Genomic DNA, 6,042 nt, shown 5'->3' with positions numbered 1-6,042 from the left:
CGTCAAGACCTCAAACAACTACTCAAAAAGTTGCATGTAGCCTGTTACTACACTATCAACCACCGCTACTGCTTCTGTGACAATGGTCACCCACTGCTCCTTTACTTTCGACAGAGTTGAAGGCTAGGCCTTCAATTGTAACTCTGTGATCTACAGGTTTAACTCCAACCGAACCCTTGCCATTTTTGAACGAACGTCGCACACCCTCGTGGCCAGCTTGTAGAAGCACACCTCCACTGGTTCCTCCTCAGGACTAGCCAACTCTGGGACCATTCAGAATGCCTCCTCGATGAACTGCGTTATACGCTAGTTCTAGTTGGTCGCCTCCATCACAACAGCAATGGCAGAGTCTTGTTGTAGTGCCATCTGCTCCTTGTTAATCCGCTGCTCACTAATCACCTAGAGGGCATGTGCTCACATGCCCTAAGCTTTGCAATCACTCCATCTTCCAAGAGGTGGAGCGCTTCACTAGGGATCATTTCTAGATTCAACCCTACTCCCTTGAGGGTGCTGAAAATGGGCCTGTTAGCTTCATTCTCTATGGTCAGTGCTCGATTAGACAGCATTATTGCATTGAAGGCCTTTGTGCATAACATCTCGGAAGCTTCTGAATTATCGATAGAAAGGCTGGTAGACACCATGCCAGCCTATGATGCAAGGGTCTGTAGCTCCTGTAAACATCTTTGGATAGCCCCCAAGATTATTTACTGATGCTGCTCAAACTATTGTAAGGCCTCCATGGTGACATCCTGCACCATGTCACTGATGTCTTGCAAATCACCCTCTGCGAAGGTGGTTGGGTCCAGTGATGTCTTAGTAGCCTTTGATGTCTTCCTTGACCCTCCTTAATGGGGGTGGAAATCGCTTGGGGGTCCGTGCTGTGTTGTTTTATTTGCTCGTCCATCTCCTCTTCTGTCTTAGGTGAAGGCGACCTCCCACCTTTGTCAGAGCCTTGCTTTGTTCCACCCATTTGCTTCTTTGTCTGCTGAGCGGCATCGCGCTCCACCTAGGCCTTGTCAGTGGCATCCTTCTTTCACTTTTTGGCCAGTTGTGTCATCTTTATCTTGGCCTCCTCCTTCTTTCTCTGCGTGATGGACTTGCTTCCTTCGACTGCCAAGTCTATGTTAGTGCACCATTCTACCTGTCATCGATCAAGTATTGCATCAACGGCATCATCCATTGCCAGGTAAGGCAAGCCATAGCACTTATGCATAGGGTCCTTCCATACCCTCATCACCACATGGTGAAAATCTTCTTTAAGCTTTGCATAGCTGTGCAAGTTGTCCAACACCGTAGGTGACAACCGCGGTTTGCAATTGATGGCCATCGGATGCTCATCTCCATCAAGATCTAGAAGATCTTGCTGTCCTTGATGCACTGCGCATCCTTGGTCACCCACTGTGAAGTGCACTTCACTGCTTCTAGTAGGTCTCACGTGACCGAAGGGAATCAGCTATCCTCTAGCAACTCCCATGCTACTAGCACAATCGACAGCAAGAGCCATGCGTAGTGGAATGTCTTGCTGATGTCCTGTGCTTTGTGGTAGTTTTCTAGGAACTCTTTGCAAAGATAGTCTAACCAGTTGAATTGGACTCCTTCAGTGCACTGGGCTGCTAGTGCGAGGACAAGCGCTAGCACCTCATCAACATGACACTTCCTCTTCACCTTCCCTGCTAAAATATGCGTAGCCACCTTTATAGTAGGATCAAATATGCTAGATATGGAATTTGCACGCGGCTTCTTCACCAGCTTAAACTTTTCTTTCATGTCCTCCACGAGGGCCTACTCACCACCTTTTCTGCCAAATATCATGGCCGAATTTTCTTCTATGCAAGGAAAGCATGTGATCCTTTGGATCAACCTGTTAGTGATGGGTATTCGCTCCTCCAGCCACAGACACCCATCATGCACCAAGAATAGTAGCTACTTGATGACCAATACTGTAACCGGGCTGTGGTTGTAGTGCGGAACCCAAAGCAGGTTGAGCAACCCTGCCTTGTCTACTCCTCTGAGCCACCTTTGCAGCTCCAATGTGGTCACTCTGGTGGTTGTGTTTATAATGTGATGCATCAGCTGCTCATTTGCCAGGTGTGGGAACTTCTCATGATTAGCCAAGTCCCAGTCTTTAAGTTTTAGCAGAGGAACCCATCCCAAGCGCGGTCCTTCAAAAACAATTTCATACAGAAACAAAGGGGTTTATAAGGGGACCTTGCTCTCATCGATATCTTTCGGAATCTTGCCCTTGCCCTTGTGCAGAGGGACATACTTAGGCAACCAAGTGATAGGGTTAGCACCCTAGGCTTCAACTTCCTCCACATCTACTCCCACATCCTCATCATCCATCATGATGTCTTCGATTTATTCCTCCTTTAGCTCCAAATTGATGGCTTTGCCCTTCTCCTATGTGGTAGGCTTTGGTGGGTTTCATCTTGGCAATGCATGCACCGATATTGCAGTCTTCTTACCCTTCTTATCCTTTTCACTCTCCTTGGTTGGGGTCCAATTTGGTCTTGGTGTCCTTGGTGATCTGGGGACTTTGGCTAATACTTCGACAACCTCTGGAGCAGCTACTTCTGCCTCCATCTCAATTTTTGGCACTGACTCCTCTTCTTCGTTATACATAGCTTTTGTGGGCAGTGACATGATGTTATGCAAGAACTCCAGCATCTCCTTTGGAAATGTCTCAAATACTAAACTAGCTATCAGAAGTTCGTAGTGCTCACGATTCATGTGCGCCTAAGAGCTCAACAACTCAATTCTCAAAATGCCAAGTGTTTTTCAATGGATAACCACTTGTAATTTATAGGGCATTTTGAATTCAAATCCGACCGTTCCCCCCAAATTTGGTTCACTAATGCCAAATTGGCAGAAAACTTTCAAGGATCTGACCCATAAATTTTGTCTTAAATGCTGGCCGCCCACTCCATTTGTCTGCATTTCTACCATCAAATCATGAAAAATTACTTTAATGATCACTTTCTTGCCGACCTGCATGGTTTCTCCCTCGGTAGCGCAACTCCCTTCGTGCTGCCGCAAACCCTATGACACTTCCTTGCTTCGCACAATCCTCCAATCACATAGCTCCTCTACTTGGGCAGTGTAGTTTATAGTCCCGTGCCTCCTTTTAGCTGCCTGCAGCGCTAAGACTATGCTACCTTCATATAGTCACATGGCTAGACCACCGATGTATGGCTTCAAGTGACTGCCATTCACCTTTCTTGGGAAGGGATATCCATTCAATTTGACCAACTGAACCGCTCCCCCGTCGGTAATCTCCTTAATGACATAGGGCCCTAACCAGTGCATTTTGAATTTTCCTAGAAACTTATCAAACTTGCTTTCATATAACAAAACTAGGTCATTTACCTTAAAGGTGCACAACTTAATGTGCCTATCATGCCATGCTTTTTCATGCTACTTTTGTACCTATTAGTGAAATCTAGATAAAAATCTCTCTTCCTCAAGCTCAAATAGCTGCGAGAGCCTCTCTTGCAAGGCTCTGCTATCAATCATAACTATGAGTGCCGCTATGTGTAGACTAGGCACAATGTATTCCATGGGCATCACATCTTCAACACCATATACAAGCCTAAAAGGTGTTTGTCCAGTCAACTTATTGCATGTCGTCCGATAGGCCCATATTACTATGGGTATGTGCAGGTCCCAATCACTTCATTGAGCATTGCAAACCTTGGTCAGTGCGTTCTCTAACACTTTATTAAATTCTTCCACCGTCCTGTTAGCCTGTGGGTGATAAGGCATGCTCTTCTGGTGATATAACTAAAATTCCTCCATTAGCACACTGATCATTTAATTCAGGAAGTGCGTACAAAAATCACTCATCAAAATCTTTGGACACCCGAATCGCATCAATACATACTCAAAGAGGAACTTTGCAGTAGTCGTACCTATGCAATCCTTCACCAATTGTGCCTCCGCCCATCGAGTAAAATACTCCTTCGCGATGATAATGTACCTTGCTCCCGTCCTTCCTTAGGGCTAAATCAATCACACGAAATCTATCACCCATTTCTCAAATGGTTGCAACGTCATCTGTGGGTTCAGAGGAAACTCATCCCTCTGCGATCGCCTACCCATCCTTTGACACACATCACATGCTTTGCAGTACGCCTTTGAATCTTGATGGACGGTTGGCCACCACAACGCTGCGTGTAGAATCTTCTGCGCAGTCACTCTCCCTACTTAATGCCCTCCCGCGGCACCCCCATGAGCATCCACGAGGATACTACTCCTTTTAAACTCTAGTTCATACCATCGCAATCTCTCATCGAACCCCATTTTATACAGATGCCCAACAATGATAGAAAATTCTGTCACGCGCACCACCAACTCCTTCTTTTGCTGGATGGTGTAGCCTTTCGAGGCAGTTCCTATCGTTAGGAAGTGTATGCTATCTTCAAAATGACCATCCATGATGCGCACTACAAATCGCTACGCATGAGGCAATCTTTCTTCCAAATTTGTTGGCTCTTCCCCTGTTTCGATGCATGAAAGATGGTCTGGTCCCGCGTTGACTCATGCAGGCTTCACAATAACTTCAAAATCATACTCCTCGAATAATAACAACCACCTACATATTCTCCCCCCCAACAGAGGCTTATTGACCAGGTATTTCAATGCGGAATGATCTGTATACATCTTAATATGGCCTACCAGCAAGTAGTGTCTAAACTTCTAGAGCGCGTATACCATGGCTAACCTTTCGCACTTAGTGGTGGAATAGTTCTTCTTTCCCTTAGATAACCTTCTGCTTGCGAACGCTATAGGATAGTCTAAGTCTCCTCCGCCAGCCTGTGTTAGTACTGCTCCCAGTGCTATATAGGACGGGTCGACATGTACATGAAACTCCTTCTTCCAATCCGAGAAGACTAGGATCGATGCGGTGACCATCTTTTCTTTAAATACATACAAGATTTTCTTACAGTCCTCATTTCAGTAGAATGTGACATCCTTCTTTAACAACTTCTCCATAGGCGTGGTGATCTAGGCATAGCCCCTGATAAACTTCATGTCATATCCAATATGCCCTAGGGTAGTGCACAACTATTTCACACTCCTCAGTGCTTCTATGTTAAGTATCACTACGATCTTTGTTGGATCTACCATCAGTCCCTATCTACAAACCACATGACACAGCGAGGTCCCGAAAGGAACACAAAACAGGCACTTCTTTAGATTGAGCATGATTTGGTATCTTCGACAGGTATCTAGCATTAGGCGCAAGCTTACTACATGGTGCTTCACCAGCTCAAACACAGTCCATTCATCAAAGTACACTTCCAGGAACTTATAAATAAATTCCTTAAACGCCGCAACAACTACGCATGAGAAAATCATAGGCACATTATTTAATCCAAAAGGCATTACAGTGTACTGAAAACACCCCCACTCAATCACGAAGGATGTCTTGCTACTATCCTCCGACACGATTTTGATATGATGGTACCCAGAGAACCCATCAGTGAGGGAATAAGCTTCCTGGCCACCTGCATTGTCCAACACTTCATCTGTGAACAAAGTTGGGAAGGGATCATGTACACAAGCGTCATTGAACTTCCTGAGATCTACGCATATCCTTATTTCATCCTTCTGCTTCTTTTCCTGTACCACAATTGGTCTTACCCAATCAGATTATTCCACAGGCTCAATGATTCCTGCCACAAGAATCTTGTCTAGCTCTAAGAGGACCTTCCCCTTATACTTCGGTTTGAGATTGTAAGGTCTTTACTCAACTATCTTCGCGTCGGGCTTCAACATGATCTTCATAACACTTGAGTCCCTAATTATCCCCTTTAAATCTGTAAACATGGCGAGGAACATATCCTGGTATTCGCGGAGCAATTCAGTGACTTTATCCACCATCACATCATCCTAGTAATCTCCAATCTTTGCGAATTTAGGCTCTACCTTGGTACCAATGTTTACTTGTTTCATCTTCAGTGGCACAGTTATATCAGGATTCTCAATCTGCAGTCCTTCAACCTTGCGGTGACCTTCCATTTCATGGATGTTAACCTTTTG

This window comes from Pinus tabuliformis, chromosome J (genome assembly GCF_031772625.1).
Source record: "Pinus tabuliformis cultivar Carrire ecotype Pingquan chromosome J, CPIR1, whole genome shotgun sequence".
In the NCBI taxonomy this organism is placed as follows: Eukaryota; Viridiplantae; Streptophyta; class Pinopsida; order Pinales; family Pinaceae; genus Pinus; species Pinus tabuliformis.
This window is presented reverse-complemented; position numbering follows the sequence as displayed.